This window comes from Falco punctatus, assembly GCF_963210335.1.
Source record: "Falco punctatus genome assembly, chromosome: 10".
Classification (NCBI taxonomy): domain Eukaryota; kingdom Metazoa; phylum Chordata; class Aves; order Falconiformes; family Falconidae; genus Falco; species Falco punctatus.
In genome coordinates this window covers 9,348,335-9,367,548 of record NC_137590.1, presented here as the reverse complement: position 1 = coordinate 9,367,548, position 19,214 = coordinate 9,348,335, and the positions used below count along the sequence as shown (strand labels likewise).

General features: G+C 41.2%; 1 protein-coding gene across 5 annotated transcripts in view; it reads right to left on the bottom strand.

Annotated features, from left to right (window-relative positions):
- TSHZ2 (teashirt zinc finger homeobox 2) overlaps window positions 1-19,214 on the bottom strand; it is a 241,459-nt gene that overhangs the window by 37,827 nt on the left and 184,418 nt on the right. The window contains exon 3 of one of the 5 annotated variants that reach the window (XM_080405240.1): window positions 4,773-19,214. This exon is cut by the window's right edge and continues 26,857 nt beyond it. The exons of the other annotated variants lie outside the window; for them this stretch is intronic. The gene's annotated coding sequence lies outside the window, so the exon portion shown is untranslated. Of the gene's footprint in view, window positions 1-4,772 lie in introns of those variants that run through there. 5 annotated transcript variants of the gene reach the window in all.

Here is a 19,214-nt window from a genome sequence, read left to right as displayed (position 1 = left end):
AGGCCAGAGGACATGTCCTAGGCTTTTAAGTAGGCTTCCTGGGAGGAGACACAATAGACAATTGCGGTGCCGCCTTGCCTCTGCGAGCTGCGCCACACTGGGCTGCTGCTGGCTGGCACCAGTGCTGCCAGCGTTCGGCGCAGGGTGGGTATTAATAGAGTTTTGGCTGTTCATTGCGCTCAGCCAAAAACCTAAGGAAATGCTGCCCAGGCGAATGAGGCTTTGGCACAGTAAGGATCACAAGAGCTTCTTTACGGCAGGGCTCAGCCCCCGCGCTGCTGCCGCCGCCGGGTCAACAAGGAGCTCTGGTTGGGTTCCCTCTGCAAGCTCATGGGGCTGTAAAGCTCAGCTCGTAACCCTGCACACCGCACGTGCCTGCCTTATGTCACTTTATACCACCATCAACATCAACAAAGGCAAACAAACAGCATTTAGCTTTGAAATGATCTCTCATCATCGTCAGTGCTAATGGGAGCGAGGTTCAGTTCTTCTCTCCGTGTGAGCAGTGCTCCCATGGGTGCCACGGGTGAACTGCTGGGGCTTAGGTCTTTTGGACTCAAAGAGATGATCACAAAGCAAAGGGTCTTGCTGTTTTGTTGTCTTGCTTTGGCAGCCTGTGCCGGGGACCCTGCAGAGCTTATTTACAATGTTAACACCTTCTGGACATAGAAGTGATGATGAGCACACAGAAACCTCCTTTGTTGTTTTCAGCCCCCACCAAAATCTCGTTTGGGGTGGGTAACAAGGACTGGCACGACTCATTGCTATGCAGGGTGTGTGGCATTGCATATTAAATCAAATACTTTCTTATCAGACCTGAAAAAGGAAATTCTGCAGTAAAAATCCAAATGTACATAGCAGCGTAATCTATAAACTCGAGGAAATGAATACTATTATCTTACATGAAGAATACATTAAAATAGATGACCGTTACATAACACACATTAACATAGCATAATAATATATTTACTCAACGTAGGCATATTTTGACATAGTGCAAGCTGTGTACAGTTGCTTAGAGAATGGGAGATTTTTATATATTTACAAATATACTTAAAAACTTGATTTTGAAAAGAAAGATGGTCTTGGGGGTACTTTGGTGCAATTCTGACAACTTCAAGTAAAATTCAGGAGAGATTTTCCTCTCGTGTCTGGAATAATTGAGCTATCATATCTGTGTCTGTCAGATGTCAGTCATTTAACTTGCACCTCAGCTGTATGCGATGAATTGCAGAATGAGCCAAAGACTATCATCCCACAATCTGTGTGTGTTTTATCTGTGTAATCTGTATGGGAGCAGGCAGTGTATCCTGCCATGTGTTTGCATAACTTGTGACGCTGCAAGGGCTAGGTCCTCCTTGTGGTCACTAAAGCACAACTGTCCTTTTGTGTAATTTAGGCATTTGAACTCCTTATTCTTGAACTTTTTATTTCAAATCAAATGGTTGAACAAAACAATCACAGAAAAATTAAGACTCTCCTATATTGTCCCATGGGAATCTCATTTACTGTAAAACCTACCACTAGAACAAAAGTTTGATAATGCCCATAGGAAATTTACAGTGAAAGTAAAATGGGAGAATGCTATGTTATAAAAGAAGAAAAAAAAAAAAAAAAGAGGGAGAAAATAGAGTCAGAAAAAAAGCAAATACAGTGGAAAATAACCTCTGCGCTTCATAAAACAAGCTACGCTCATTATTGCTTTCCTATCATACCAAACTTTATGTTGCAAATTTATCTTCAAAGTCTGGAGTCCCTTTTCACAAGAAGCCTGTCTAGTGCCATTCAGTTGCACGGCACAGAAAGTGGTGGCCAGTGATGCTGGTGAGGACTTCAGGGATCGTGCTCTTCACCAAGCAACAGGTACCATCTCCTTAAACCCCAAGTTAACTGACCAATCTGATCTCTATAATTTAAATCATAACTAGTCCAGAATACTAGCGTGCCTTGAATGAATGCTTCTTTATCAAAACAATACACCAAAAGCAATCTTGTTCTCTTTTTTCTTTTATTTTAAGATGATTAGAAAGTTAGTTCTGTAGTTGATTAAGTTCTGCAGAAATTGGGCTTGTGATGAATCATTAAACAAAGACATTTTTTGTACAGCAATAAAGCCTCAAATGATTAATTAAGGGCACAATGCCAAAACAAGTGTCTTTGTTTAAAACGCAGTGGACAAGACAGGCTTGGGAAAGTTGATGTCTTAAGTAGACGCCACAACATGTTTTTAATTATGTTCAGGAAGAAGAACAAGAATGGGAATTGCCAACTGTTTGGAAAGATAATTTTTTTTTTTTAGAAGAAAGATTAGAATAAAAAATAACAAACAGAGCATTATTGATTTAACACAAATGCCATTTGTTGGGCCTTTTGTAATTTCCTTATTAGTGTCATCATTCTGGAGTTCATATGCTCCCTTCTGTTATAGCATTTGGCACGCATTCAGCTCCCAGCAATATGATACAGTAAACATTCAGTGACTGCTCATATTAAAATGTTTTATTTGTTGTAACTGTACCAATGATCAGGCAGTGCAAGCCCTAAATTACCCCAACTGTTTTGCAGGCTAATTTGGTAGGAGTGAGCTAGTGACCGTCTCTGCAACACACACGCGGACACACACGTGCACATGCACACGCACACACACACTGGCTGTGCAGAGCCGCGCTCTGGGTTGGAAACAAAACAAAAGTTCATGCAACATCAGCTCTCCACCGCTTCTTGTCAAGAGTGATCTGACTGCTCGGCTAACACAGACATAAGCTCCAATCACTGCCTGCTCGGTCCGACAGATTTTGTTACATCTCTCTTTGGGGCATTCCTTTGCAGTTAAAATGCAGGGAAGACCCCAAATATTTTCACAGACTCAATGTTAGAGGATCTTTCTGTGCAAGTTTTATTCAAAAGGTTATTTCAAACCCATTCTAAAAATCACTGCATGCACCAGTCCTGTGTTTTCAGGTATGGAAAATTCTTTTGGGTGCTTCAGTAAAAGGGAGAAAGCTTAAGGAGCTTGGAAGGAATTTTGGAGGAGGGGCAAACAGTACTGTCCAGAAATCAGGTTTCTCCCAGGAAGAAAATAAAGAAAATAGTAACCACAGTGGCATGGGGATTGGCACAAGTCTGACACAAGGAGCTCTGAAGACTTTCCAGAAAACCTTGCACTTGCAGTTGCTCTTTTTGTGTGTGTCCAGTTGCTGCCAGAATATATGCAAACAAGGCAAGGCTAGCTATAGTCTAAAGCATGCCATATATAATGTCTTTTTTCCCCACTGAGCGATGTCAAATGCACTGGGAGCCTTTATTAATGGGGAACTCCTTTATTTCTTAAGAGTCTCGTTCTAGCTTTGATCTTTATGCAAACCTCCCAGGGTCCTCGGCAGGAGACCGCTGTGGATCAAGGGTAGCGCGTGACCTTAATGCTGTAGCGCAAGTCCCTGGATCATAATTAAAAACATAATTTGGCCCTTTCCGTAGAACGGGCTTTGACACCTCTGGAGTAGATGTGTGACCTTCTTGGCCTCCTCATCTCTCATTTGTCCCCCTAGAAATGGCACATGTGTAAGCATGTAATCAGTCTGTAATTACATGGCCAACATGTTGAAATACAGACCGTTCCTCATCCTTTCTAGGATCGGATTTACATATTAACACTTACTATTAACACCTACTAGCCTTAATGAGAGAGACCCATGGAAGTCTTCTACATAAAAAAACAGGACAGCAGATATCTCAATTTTCTTTTTAGTCCTCCTGCTTAGAGAGTGATCCAGAAGGAAAATTAACGGCTAATTATTTCTATTGAACACACCATTAATTTACCTGTAGGTATATGACAAAAGGAAAGTTTTTTGACATGGATTTCTTTTGAAAACAGGGCTAGGGGCATTGCTGGTGAAGAAGCACAGGCAAGGCTGGGCTGTGTAGCTGTCACTTTTTAGCATGAGTCGCCCGGGAATGCAGTGGCTATGGAGTGATTTAGCTCGGGACAGAAGCCAAAAGCCAGATCTGCCACTGAATGGCTCTCTAAGGCCCGGGCCCACCCTGGGTATCCATTCAGTGCTCAGGGCATGGAGTAAACACAATAACTAATCAGATGCAGCAAGTTGTCAAATCTATATGGATGCTATAAAACTTATAAGGGTCCCCTTAGGCAATAATAATAACGGTGTGTGTAAATTCTATACATAGCAAAGCAGAATGGATCCTAATGGGTTTCAGTAAAAGCAAAAAAAACCATTTATAGCAAAAAAAAAGTGTGTGCACAAATAAACTATAATTTTGTCTCAATCCTTTAATATTTCCGCCCACCTCTGTCCAAGCTGGAAGCTCATTAAACTGCTCATGAAGGTGCTGGGTGTTTCCACCAAAGGGCTGAAATCCCTGCACGCCTTGGCCATGGGTGCTCAGCACCTGTGTTTGCCGAGCACAGCTGGTACGTGGCACGCACAGAAGAGATTCTTTTCTTCTGCACCGACTGGGTACAAAAGTGGCAGGTCCGGAAAGAACTTTCCAGAAAAATAGCTGATCAAAAGCATAACCTTCTAAAGTGCTATTGATGTTAGAAAATGGTGGATTGACAGAGTAGGATAAAACCACCAGAACTTAACTAAACAGATGTAACAATTTCTGCTGCTTTGACTGACTTTGTGAAGGTAATCTAATTAAACACTTTAAACGTATATAGTAACATAATAATTCTGCATGATCTTTTAAATTCGGTCTTGCAAAAAATGGTAAGTTTCTAGCATGTACATTTAAAACAAACAAAAAAAAGTTCAATAGAATTAGAAAAAGTTTTTTTTCATGACCTTGGAAAACGGGACTAAGCTGATCTCCAGGACAGTACCCTTCCCACTACACAGCCATGCGAGGCAAATGCGTGACATCAACTGTTGTATCCTGTTGCTTGTAGAAGGGATGAAAGAGTTTCAGAAATGCTCAGTAGGCTTTACAATGGCAGCTCATCCTGCTGATTAGAAAGCACCAGTGATGACAAACGAGGGTGAAGAAATCAGGAATGAGACCCCACGAAGGAAAGGGCTAACTGAAAGCCCAGCAAATACAGAGAAAGGATCCTGCTGGGTGCTGTGTCCCAGCCACTCCTGCTGAGCCTGGCACAAACTGAAGGTGCTCTAGGTCTCACAGCACGTCTTCCTTTGAAAGCCAAATATTTTCTAGTACTTTCTTGCAACGAGTTCTATGTTTAGCCATCAAACACCTCTTTTAAGCTGATTGATATTAGGTATCTTCACCCCACACCAGTCCTTAGCCATGGTGGAGCTGAGGAATGTTTAGCTGTCACCTCGGAGAGGCTGGATGCCTTTCAGGGTGACCCTTGCTAAAGAATATACCCACTGCCAGGAAACTTTTACAGGAGCTATTCCTGTGCATCTGAGCAAGTCCCACCTACTGCTGCATTCAGTTCGGAAAAGCAGGAAGATTTCCATGGAGCTTTTTTATAGTCAGTTAACCCAGATGTGTTAGTGCTGCGGCCTTATGTGAACCCCAACAAATGAACCACAACAGGCTTTGTTCCTCCTCCCTGTGTCATTACAGAGAACTATTTGACTTTTTAAATTGAAGCCTGAAAAATAAGGGTGCAAGCAGGTTAGGAGCCCAATGCTATCTGAAGATATTTACTGTGGTTGCTTTCTTTGAAGGCAGAAATGTCCCGTCAGAAGACAAAAATAGATGAGGGAAGCCTTAGCTCACAGAAAGGTGTTTTCCCCTCATGGGAGCATAATCATTAACTTTAAATAAGTCCTCCTTAATCTCCTGAGCTGTGCAAACAAACAAACAGATAGAAAAAAACAACCGAATGTTTTCCCTCTGCCTTTCAAAAGCACAAACAAAGCCTCATTTGCCAGATGGACGCTTTCAGAGACAGAGCTAAGGTTTAGAAAAGGCTGATCACTCAGCAATATTTTCTGACGGTGTATGGGGGAGTTTGCTCAGAAGCTTCATGGTAGTTTAAGATATTCCAGGATGCACTAGCACGGCATCTGCCTTCCAGCCCTTTTAGAATGGAGTTTTATAGCTTTGACGATAAACTGCAGAATTATTTTCAGCACATTTCAGTGCTCAGGCATATGAGTAGGAATGAAAAAGTCCATAAACCCCCCCCAAAACGCACCCCAAAACAAAGCATCGAAATTCCTAGTACTTGTTCTGTTGTAGAACATACATGTGAGATGGTAATGCCTTTCTTGTATTGTTAACCCATACTGAAATTTCATTACAATACCTTTGGATCCATTTGCATTAAGCTGTGGGGTATGGTCCAGGCTCTGCCACACTGACAAGGAATGCTAAGCTCAGTAACATTACTGTGGGAGTGGACTGTAAGCATATAACTTTCAATAACAATTTTGCAAGTATACGTGAAGTTACTGGCGGCACTTAGTTCTCACCTAATACCATGTAGATGCAAATTGGCATTCATAATTTAAACAAGTCCTTTTTCTGCACCCCAGCAACACGAGCCGGATGCAAAAGGAAAACGGAAGACTTTCTCCGGATACAGAGAGGATCAAGCAGAATCTCATTAAGGACCACTTCAAAGATCAGTTCTTCATTTCCATACAAACAAGTTTAAATTATCTTGCGTGAATCTGCTGTTAGCTGTTGCACTGTTCCATTATGCATGATTCTTGACTGCTTGTATCATGAAAATCTGCACAGCGCTCCATTAGTGATTTCCAGTGTTATGCTAAAGCTTGCAAGTGGTCATGTTATTAGGTTAAAGTACTATATTTTGCATATTTATTCTGCCTTACCACATTTATTACCTCTGATACTGGCCAAGCAGAATTTTGCATGCATTTGACCACCTACTTTGCATGACTTGTGTGCGATTGTAACTACAAACACGGATATCTAAACAGAAATAGAAAGCTGGAGAGATGACTGCCTCTTTGCTCACACTTTCACTGTGATTTTGATTCACTTCTGCAAAAAAGTTATGCAATTCCTGCAGAAAGGCACTCTGGATCTATCAGACTGCATCTACAAAATTAATCCTTTTAAATAACTCCACATAAACTATGTGACAAATTTTATTATGACATAAATTATTGTCTGTATTACAAAGGCTTTGTTTTTACATTTAGGTAATTTAACAAAATCTTTTCCCAGGATTTTCATCTATAAAAATAAAAATGATATAATCTGGTTTGTATGTCTTTATAGTTGTCTTACTTCTGGGATGCACCATATTATTAACTTTCATGGAATACATTCCGTTCTCAAATTACTGAAATCATCTCGCTCACTTTAGGGATATTTATATTAGGAAAGAGACTTGTTACAAAAACCAGAAACATATATTTGTCTTTGTAACACACTAGCTATCATTCATTATATGTAAAAAGGAAAACAATAATTCACCTTTTATATATTGGTTATTTTGCAAATCTTTGAGTCATGGATGTATGCTTAGGGGATACAGAGTTAGAATATGGATAGCATAAATCAAAGCTGCCTAGAACCAGCCCTTCTTAGTGCGAAGTGAACAGGTGTTTTATTAAAAAAAAAAATAATTGAAGGAGAAGGTATAAAAGACAATATAAGAGTACTTCCTTCTCCTTCCCAAAGGCTGGATATTCCTTTAAAAAATAATGGTCAACGGGCCATCCAATGGCACCTGAACAACAGCATCTGGTGAGACCACGATTGAAAGGAGGAAGTATTTCTGACAGTCCTTTCCAGCAAACTCTTCTGGTTTTGCAGCTATGGTAAAACACTCTGGGAACTTCAGCAGGAAACCCTGCCGGGTGGTCCCACCGTGCTCCTTGCTGAATCAGCCAGAGGGCTGGCAACAGGCAGAAGGAAACACTTTTCTTTTTACATGGCAGCAGATTAACCTGTGGGACTCGTTGCCACCACGGATGCCAAAAGCAAAAATGCATCCAAGAAGCGCTGAGGTTGCGGACTGCTATGGACATGGAGTGCTGTGAAACACAGATGCAACCCATGACCCAGGCAGTCCCTGAGCCACAGGCTGGGGTTACATGCAGGGGAGGCCACCACCACTGGTGTCACAGCACCACTCCGGCCACCAACAGGGAAAAGGTGTCAGGCTAGGTGTGCCTGTGGTTTGGCCTGGGACAGCTATGCCGAGGTTAGCTTAAAAATGTTGGAGGCAGCCTGCACTGGATATCGATGTGCTGGGGTTGTATGAAGTTTATATGTACATACAGCTCTTCTGCGGTCTCATCTGTGTAGATACAGATGATGCAGGACAGCACAGAAATAACAGGAATAATATTCAGTGTCTGAACAGACACTTCTGAAAGGCTTATTATGCTGAGATGCAGCTGAACCAAAACACTTTCTCCCGAACAGTTTTGAAGATGCCAAGTGATTGACATCTGAAACTAAATCAAGAGCCACAGTTTGAAAGAAATCCTTCTTTTTTTCAAGAGGAGCCAAACGAAACCCCTGAATATCAGCCTACCAATCCATCTGCTGCCTCTGTTTGGGGCTATTCAAATCTATATCCAAAATTTTAGGCTTCATCTGATCTCTGATAATAGATTGTCAGCTCTGATGTTTTATCCTCATAAATTGCAGGCTGACACACATTCTTTCTCAGGTAGTTCATTCATCTTAAAGCATTTTGTGCTTCTAATTTGTCATTTTCCTTCCTGCATCCCCGCTGACCACAAATTACAGATGGTATCTCATCATGGGGCACTATAACAACAACAAAAGCCTCAACAAAATAGTTAGGATCTGATCCTGAGTGATACTGAATGCCTTCAGTTTTCACTGACGCATATGGGAGTAGAGAAGACCCAACATCTCACAGGCAACACCTCACATGGTGCCAGGGGCTCCCTGTGGTGGGTCTACTTTCTGTTTTATCCACAAGGATTGATACACATGTGTCCTGCTATTCCACGTTATTATCAGTCATGTTACTCTAATACCTTGAAGCGCCAAGCAATGAGGAAGACACCACCATGCTAGGTGCTGTACAAAGCAGAGAGACGTCTTCAGTTCCAAAAGAGCTTATTATAAAAGAAAAGACAACAAAGGGACACAATACGAATACATGAAAACAATGAAATAACACAGACAGCAGAAAGGCTGAAGTATCAGCAACTTAACCATTACCAAGCTGAACTAGCTTTTTTCAGATTTTTCTTTTTCAGTCTCTACTTAGCTGCAACTTTAAGAATAATTTTCTGCATTATTGTGCTTTTTTTCTCTGCCAGCTAGGTTTTCAGATAACCTTGCTGAAGTTAAAGAAAGGGTTAATAAAAGGGACCCAAAAGTGAAGATATTGCCATTAAGCAAGGCAGACTGGGTGTGGATAACAAAATTAAGAATTTAGCTCATCTGTGACTGACATGGAAAGAAGAGAGGTTCAAACTGTCCACACACCTTCATACACTCTTCTCCAAAACATCAGATAATTTTGTTCTTAAAAAGATAAAAAATTACTGGTGGGTTTTTGTACCTGTGTCTGCAGTTACTGCAGAGCCACCATCATCCCATATGCAGATGCAATTAATTAGCTACATTTACAATTACTGCAGCTGTGTGTGTACAGTCACAATAGCAGAACACCAGCTTCCTCATACGTGTTGTCTTCCCACCTCCAAGTGTCTGCAGACACCTGTCCCTCCAGCCTCACCTTTCGTGACATACTAATGTGCGGGAGCTGAAATATTAACGTAAGAACTGTCTGCATTACATTTTTAAGGCATCCGGAGTCCGTCCTTTCATCTCTCACCAGATTTTTAACATTAAACAAGAGTATAAAGGCTACTGAGAAATCTGCTGGCACGAAGCCTGCGATAGTTGAGGAGGGGCTGGCCGGAGAGGCCACCCATTAACCCCCTCACCACCTCCCTCCTTCCAAACACCCAACGCTCCCAAGGAGTTAAACCCGCTACCTCCCTCTACTACGCTGAAGAAAATAGATGTGATTTTCTTTACAAAAGAGCATTTCATTTAAGGAGAGAAAGAAAAAGGAAAAGCAGAGTTAACATAGCCATTATTCTCCATCTCAGGGAAAGCAAATCCTATTTTGCCTGTCATTACAGTAGGTAGAAAAATCCTTTCATCCAGTCATTAGTTGTAAACATTCCCGCGCCGCCTGGGACCAGGCCTCTGTTTCCCATCCCGTGCCGAAGCCATTTTCTAATACTAATGTTTTATACACACATCTCAGATACAATGCGAACTCCCCCAACCCCAAAGGCAACGGGGCATTCGTTTATACTAAATCAGAAGTGTCACCCTTGGCAACCTGCAGCACTGAAACATTTATTCGGCTTCACATTGCTGGCACTTAGAATTATTTCTTTCATGCCTGATAGCCGAATTACAATATGGCAGGTTTCCCCGGAGCCACTGGATCATTAGTGCCAGCTCACAACATACTTTCAACTGATATGGCATTTCATGTACAGCTGCCAATCAAGAGATGGGGGATGCAAATGAGGGTGGGCCCATTGCTGTTCAATTACTGTACAGCGAGCGCTGTACAGCTCCGCTTAATGACTGGCAGTTGTTTTGCTGAGTGGAGGAAGAGCAGAGAACAGAGGCAGGAATTCCCTCCGGGAAGCTGGTTGCGAGTGCAAGAAGTTTTTACATTTGATTTCCATATTTATTCTTACAACCTCCCCCCCCACCCCCCGCCAACCCCGTGTGTTTCTAAACACAGGGCCGAAAAAATACTTAGCACAGCTTGTTTTACAAATACACAGCCTTGTCAGTTCAGTCGATTGCCAAGGCCACATCAGCAGAAGATTAGACTTTCTTTTTTTTTATTTCCTCCCCCCCTTCTCTTCAAAATATATGCTTCTTTTCAGAAAGGCCCAAGATGTTTCAGCCTTGAGGGAGTTTTAAGCTTTACGGAATCCGTTATTGTAGTCCATTTTGATGATTTTTGCTGTCCTTTTCACACATGAGTAATATGATGCCAACCTTTCCACGACACACATCTTCCACCATTTGTGAGCTCCTTCTGTCATGAAATACCTCTTTGAGGCCAAGATCTGCAGGGGTCAGTTGCTGAAAAGGATGAAAAACATCAGCAATCCTACAAAATCAGGACTTCTGCTTCATGTATTTATACATTACTCTGGGCATTACGGCAGCCTGCAGATGCGCAGTGGTGGGTTCTGCAGGCATGGATCATGCCAGACAAACTGGATCAAACAACTGACAAAGTATGACAGAGGGGTAGGGTTTTCTTTCCCCTTGCTCCCTGATATGGAAGTTCAAGGAACAGAAGATGATACTCAGCAATTTCAAACGGGTTTTACTTTGCATTTTAGCATCAGTCACACCAAAAACATGAAGTGAAACTTATGGTATGTGGAAACAAAAAAACCCACACAAGCCACGCTTGTGTGACACTTGCAAAATAAACCTGTTTTGATTTCCCCAGGTGCTGATGCACATTCCTCTGTGGCTGAGCCCCTGAGGACATGCTCACGTGTAGCACACCCCATTGCACATCGTATTGCGCGTCTTTCCTTAAGGGAAGCAATGTCTAAATGACCGGTCACCTGCTCTGTGTCAAATGGTCCCTGCTAAGGTCGTGTTAGAGTGACATGGAGGGAGAGAGGGCAGCAAGAAACATGCCTGGAGCCTATTGACAGGTGCTCAGACCTGTATATCTCAAGGGCTTATTAGTCACTCTCTGAAACCTCCTGGTCTCTGCCCACAAGGTCCTGCTTGGTTGCCGGCAGCAGCTCCTGTGTGTGGGCTGCCCGTGGCCCTGCTGCTCCGAGCACCCTGGGGCTCTGCACGTCTTTCCTTCCTTTAACAGCTCTAAGCTTTCAGAATAAGGTCAACAGTATCAAACCCAGGTCATCGCTGTCTTTAACCATAAGAAGGCTGGGGGTGGGCTGCACTGCACAGCTCTGCCAGTGCTCGTAAGGGGATCGAAACACGGTACCTCCAGCCTCCTGCCCAGCTCAGCCCCCTGCTAGCAACGCGGAGCTTGGCTATAAACACCAGTCATAGACACCCAAACCAGCACGAGATAGTTTTGTTCAGAAAATATCAGTTAATCTTTCTTGCAAAAACAGATATTTCAACAAAGGAAACTTTCACAGAGGAAGGAGCTCTCGAGTCCACAGCCAATTACCAGTCAAAACGAAACACCAAAGACAGAACAGAAAAAAACACACAAAAAAATCAATTAAAACTTTTTTCCCCCCCATACGTGGGGAAAGCAGAGCATTTTCCTTTGATTCTATTCCAATGACTACCACTCCACAGACTGGCCTAGTGTAATATTATGGGCAACATGAATATATGCCTGGCCTGCCGCCGCAGCCGTGGGAACGCACAGAGGGGTGATCAAGCCGTGGGGCCGGATATTTCATTATGTTACTTTGCTGGAAATGAAGGACCTCTTATAAATGTCAAGAACATTGAATCTATACCTGTTAAAATATAATTAAAAAATGAAGTAGTTCTTATGTGTGCATAGTAGCTACTTTTTAATGTTAATCACTGAGTTGCATTTAAAACCCTTTAAAAACAGGAAGTGATGTGAACGACTAAAGGCCTTTGTTGTTCTTTAGCTATTAGAGCACAGCAGAAGCCAATTAGACTTGTTTTTCTCAATGCTAAAGTAATAAAGTGAAATGCTCCTTTTTTTTTTTCCTGTAACCAGATTGCAATCCTCCATGGCATGGTGTGATACAAAGCCATCCCAGAAATCACTGGAATGAGAAGCCCAACTGTGGATTAATGAAAGTCGTTTTGTGACCGCTACCAGTTTACAGTGACCAAATGACAAGAACAAGTCTGAAGTGGAGACAGGTAGGGAAGCACATCGCCCACGTGGATGCAATGTCTGAGATATGTTTCTGCTTTGCTGGAGTTTCTCCCTCCAATTCTTTGTTATTGAGGATAAAGTACTGGGTTGGACCCACCCAACCCACTATTCCCACTGCAAACACCTAATGACAAGCACACTGAGGCACTGCTCTCTCTCAAACCGCAGCGGAAGCATTTCCTTCCCCTTGCTAAGCATCTCAGGAGGACCTGAGAGTTGAATCACAGGAAGAAAAAGCCATTTATACGAGACCCTGAAATTATATTCTTAGTTTCAGTCTCCAAAGGTCACTTTAGGGAACCATAGTGGGATGAAAGTTTGGAACCGTGTGGTCGCTGTGATCTCACGTGTGCATTTCACAGCCCAAGACTGCAAGTTGTGTTACAAGATTTACACCATTGCAGAACAGACCAAAGGTTTCTGCGGAATATTCCCTCCCACTTTCCTGCTCTTTTGTGGACTGATAGCATACATGTCAATATACTGTCTTAGCATAATGATACCATAAGTGTGTTTGGGGGGAGGGAAAAAAAAGCAGAAACCAATATGGTAAATTTTATCAGACTTCTCCAATAATCCTCAGATGAATTTCCAAAAAGGAAATGCCCAGGTTGTCCCCAAATAAAAATGACAGTTGGCACACATATATTCTCCTGTGCTTCTCTTTATCCTGATACGTTGACGGAGGCTTAAGATTAAATTATCAGTTGGTTTAGTACCTGTTCAATACCACTGGCCTAATTAATTTTGCTACTTTAGGGGTTATCTTGGAAATAATATTCCATGATGCTGTCCGCTCCTAATTGACATATCTTACATGAACTGATTTTTCTGCCTATGGAGAAGTAAATGCTTTTCCCTTAAGGATGGAGGGGAGAGAATTTTTCTGTTGCTTCTGGTTCATGTAAGATGACAATCAATGCCTCAATTTTTACAGAATAATTCCAAAAGACAAACTTGGTCATACCTGACTGATAAGAAGTACTTTACTGAATATACTTGTGCATGATATTAAAAACGGACACAGAAAAAAAAAGAAAAGAAAAGAAAAGAAAAATATCTGATGGTTTAATTAGGGATAGAAATAGAGCTGTCTGGACACAGTTGAATGCCTGGTAGTTCCTGTCAGTAGCTACAGCCACCACATATTCACCACATCCAAACATACCCGACTGAGTAGAAGATGGAGGTTGATGCATGGTTCAATTACCATGCTGAGGTCAGAATGCAACCTTGATGATGTAATCAAACCACAATGCAATTGTTCCAAGTCATACATACGCACAGGCTCACACAGAGACTAGCAATGCCACCCCTTGGCTCTAAAACCTGAATTTCCCTGTACACAAAAGAATATATTTGCAGTAGAAATGGATGGCAAATTTATCTTTGTTGTGGAGCACTCAGAGACAAAGATCTCACGTTTACTTATATAAGCCTAAGTTTTATGATAGACCCCTGAACTAGCCTGATATATCCAATGTATAATTTTATGAAGCATATCAAGTAATGTTTTTTTAATTTATACTTATGTAGCAGTTCTTACTCAGTGGGCTCAAGATATCTTACAGACTACGTTACTGAGAACACTTCCCTTAAGTATTTGTTACCAACATAACAAGCCTTTCTCTGAATTGCAATGTCAGAAAGTTAATTTTTGACATAAAATACTGTCCACGACTGTTGTATTTTTCTGGAAGGAAAACTGATCATTGGAAACATACCTATTACATCTTGATGATATTTTCATTGCAATTAGTAATCTTCAGATCAGACAAAAGTACAGTCCAAAGAGCAGAAGTGAGCTGACTGCTTAGAGTGCACGTTAACCACCTAACAGACCAAAGTTCAGATCTAACTCTGCCTAAATCAGAGGATGGGATCGTGTTGGGTGTGACCCTCCCAAATTTAACTTACTGGACCATTTTAGTTTTGCAGTGGTTCCTGCTTTTCCACGCCCCTGCTATGATTTTTGTAATTGTTTCTCACACTGATGAGAAACTAATTATTAATGTGTAAAATCTTGAAGTTTTTCACCAAGCGGAACTATTGTTTCCTGGCCAGTCCTGGTGCTAATCACTCTGTACGGTCTAGCTTTTTCCTTTAGCACAGGCACAGTGAAAACAGGGATTCAAGATTCCAGGCTGAAAGCAGCTGAAGCACTCATTTGACTAGCCAAGGCTCAGCATCCAGATTTGGAATTTAAAAATTAATAATAACCTCACACTTAAGCTTACAAGCTTTAACTCTTATAATGGCACTCCCATTTGAACCAGTTGAATATGAAGCTAACGTCTCTCATGCCTGCTAGACCTTTGGGATTGCCACTCCTGTCACCCACCTGATAGCTGCTCTTCTGGCAGTCCACCTGCTTTCCATTACTGCGAGATCAATGTGACCAGACAGGACTATCCATGGGCCAACTTTGTCCACTAATGTCAGAAACAGGATCCCACATTTCAACCAGCTTTATTGCAGTCACGCGAGCTGCTCATGGCTGGCGTTGCGCAGGCAGGCACTGCACTTCCAGTCACCCCGTTTGTTTTTTTTTTTTTTTTTCAAGGAACAAGGAAATGGCAATGGCAAGCATGAAAATGAAAAGCAGCAGGATTCATTCCTTTGGTATAAACACCACTCAGTTGCAAATGATTTCCATCAGAGTAGAAGTGTACAGACTGGGGCTGTAGAATGCCTATAGTATCTCTATAATCACTATAGAGATATAGTGAGTGACGTCTCTGAAATAGAGAGGTTGGTGGTAAGTAGCCTGAGGTTAAAACCTGGTGAATACACCTTTAAATATTTTGTAGTTGAGAAAGAGGGAAGTGAGGAACTAAGTTTTCTGAGCAATGAAAAACAGTGAAGAACTTCACTGAAAGATTTACTCCTAAAAATATTTAGGAATATTAAAAGATTTCTGTCTGTCCAGGCTAATGCATGTATTCACTTGGATTGGGTTGTCTTCAAGTGTATGAAGTTTTCAGAAGATGGAGTTACAGGAGAAGAAGATGGGAAAAAGAGGACTCCTTATGCTAAGTTTACTGTTATACAGAAATAACAGAACAGTTTGCTTTAAGGAAAGGTAAAAAGATAACCAGGATCAAAACAAGAAAAAAAATTTCCAAGATCCAAAAAGAAGACTTAGAATGTGCTAAATAACCTGGAAAGAATCCACATATGCTGAAATACCATTTTACATTTGTAGGCCAGAAGATTATGTTTGTAGTATCATGAAATGAATGTGTCAGGAGAAATACACCACTCTCATATCACAGGGCTATTGGTAATGTATTCAAAACATTGATTAGCTTTATCCTGATGATAGGAGTAGTTAGACAATTGTAATCCTTAAAACTTAAGAAAATGCTTTCCTCAATTATTCTCCCTCCCTGCAGCATCTCTCTGTTATAGGGGCTGTTAAGACCAAATTTTCAGCAACACAAATGCGCAGAGAAACTACAAACATTGCCAAACAGAGCTGCATATACCCTTCACATTAGTGCGTATGAAAATTGTGCTAAATTAATGCTTGAATCAATGGTCATTGTGTTGGACATTTGGCTGGTTTTTTTTATTGCCTTTGTGCTTGTTGCATCCTGGAAGCTGTGCAAACAAATCAGGTGTGCAAATGAGATTTTAGTCAGGAAGATTTGGGTTTTTCTCTCTTACTTTATACTTTAATTTTTTTATGAGTCTCTTGTGCCTAGTTTTGTTTATAATGCCTCATGGCAGATCCTATTTGTGACTTACCATTTTAAAGCAGTTTTTGTATTTCATCTCTGTAGAATTCCCTCTGGAGGATGCTACCAAGGAGGCTAATCATGCCAACATGCCTCTGCCATAGCAGAGGAACTCAGGAAAAGAAGCAGATGATATTATTGCACGTCTCCAGGAATGTCAAATTCACCTGGGCTGCTGCAAAACTTGTCCCTTCCACCCACCCCACCCCCCAAATGGGTGGAAATTATTTACATTCACTCATGCTGTACATCACTACTTTCCCTCACATGTAGGATGAGAGAATCAGTGAGCAGACTTGGAGCAGGAAACCAAAACTGTGCTTTATGCACTTTTTGCCACAAAATCCATTTCAAAATCTGTTGAACTGTCCAGCAGGTTGTCAGTGCTAATCATGAGGCATGACACCCTAAAACTGTCAACTGATCAAATAACTGAATACAGCAAAACACCTACCAGGATTCTAATATTCTTGTATTAAAGGACATGAAAGATTTTCTTGTAATATGACAAAATTTCTCCATTTATTGTATACAAGCACCGACCCAGAGACTGACAGTACAGATCCTGACTTGTCATTTGGATCTAATTTGCCAATAGTTACAGGACGAAATTTAAACAGGTCTCTTGTGCGTTTAACCTTTGAAATGGAGTTGTAGTTGCAGTCCCACAGTGACCTCCAAATCAAGCAGCACCAGCTGATAGGGAAGCCCCGTGGTCTGGGGAGCAAGTGTCTGCCTACAACAACAGAGATTCAGGGTCTGGTCATCCCACAACTGATTTCTAGCATGCCCCTGGCAAATCGCTCTGTCTGCCTTGCTGTTTGGACTCAAAGCTCGTTAGGGCAAGGACTGTTTTGTTTTGCAAGCTTTCTAGAAGGCTACTGTAATACAAATAGTATTGGTTTGGTTCAAGAATGTTTGCAAACTGCTTAGGATGTATGAATCAATTAGCAATGGGTTGGAGGTGATGATATGAAGAAACCTAGGGGTACATAATAAGTGCATAGCTGTTCTCTATTCAGAGCATCAAATAGCTCCCTTTTCATGTCAATACTGAGAAAAAATAAGGAGATAACATCATTTCCCCTTAAGGACAGCCTACTGGAAAAGTGTCATTCGTTCTTGACCCAGCCTCTAAACTCCGGCTTACTGGCAAAATGGTAGAGGAGTTAGCATATCATCTTGGGGTGTGCAGCAGTGCAGAAGAATTTGACAGCCTCCTGGATGAGTTCTCTATTTACCAACTCTTCGATACTGACAGTGTTATGAAAGGGCCAGTAAACACAGCAGTGCTCTAGTTCTGGGGCACTGTTCTTGGCAAGAAGCAAGCACTGGGGCTGATTTTTTTGTTTAGTTAGACTCATGTCGATTCCTTCATGCTTGCCTAACTCAGAGGCAGAGCCTGAAAGACTTGTGAAAAATGTGAAAGACCAACTTATAATAGTGTCTAAAGAGCCAGTCCTGCCAAAAATATGTGCATTCAATGAGATTCTTAGCTGGTTAAAATGGAAAAGCTTTATGCAGGCTTATAGCAGCAGAGTATCTGGTCTACCAACTTTTCTTTACCACAGAAGTATGATATTGAGATAACAATTAGCTTGTGCTTTAAATCAAGCATACATACTTAAAAAAAAAAAAAAAAAAGATTCATATCTTTGCTTGGCTTGATCCATCCAGGAATTTGATTTAAAAGATAAACAGCTTAATTTGAGTATATGAACGCATCTTTTTTACAGGACAAGAACCTAAACTTGAACAGTTACTGAACTCCTCCTGCAAATCTTACCATCACAGAAAATGAGGTGCAAAAGGAGAAATGATTTACAGGTAAAATATTCTGTATTATTAATTACATTAATGTCAATATTCAACAAAACAACTACCAAAAATCTCAAATCTTAATCACAATTTTTCTACAGGCTGCATCTAAATACCGGTATTACTCCAAGAATATTAGTTTAGCAGTTCAGGTTTCCTCTAGAGCTAAAGGAGAGGAGTTGGTACATAGTGGAAGTGCCCTGAATATATCACCAAAGGTTTGTACTTTGCTCTCCTGGTTGCAGAGAGAGCCTAGACTCTAATTCAAGGACCTAGATCAAGTTCCTAGAGGTTAGAAGGCATGGATGACTCCCATCTGGCCCCAATGTTTTTTTTCATCCCAAAGTTGGTCATGTTTGAGCAGCACATCTCATGATATGACTAGATGAAGACCCACTTACCCAGCTGTAGGATGAATATGTGCTTGAAGTTAATCAGATATGCAAGTGTTTGCCAGACTGAGCCCTATTTTGGAAAACGACTAAAAATCTATCAGTAGGAGGGGTAACATAGAAGTGTTATTATTATTATTTTACTTACTATTGCAAACTAACTGGTCTAATAACTTATGGCATAATAAATCAGGATCTAGTTAGTCTAGGATGAGATAAAAAAATATCAAAAGCATATGGAGCATAGCTTTTAATTGCTCTAAGACTCCCCCCCCCAGGCCTTTTAGCACTGTGACTTGTCTATTAATAAAGTGACCAGAAAGCAGACAGAGAGATTGTATTTAAAGACATTTCTAACAATGTTTAGACCTCAGCATGATGGCCATCTTAAATTTGCCAAATGAAGCCTCTAAATGAAATATTTCTCGTTCAGAATCTTCACAAATATGCAGA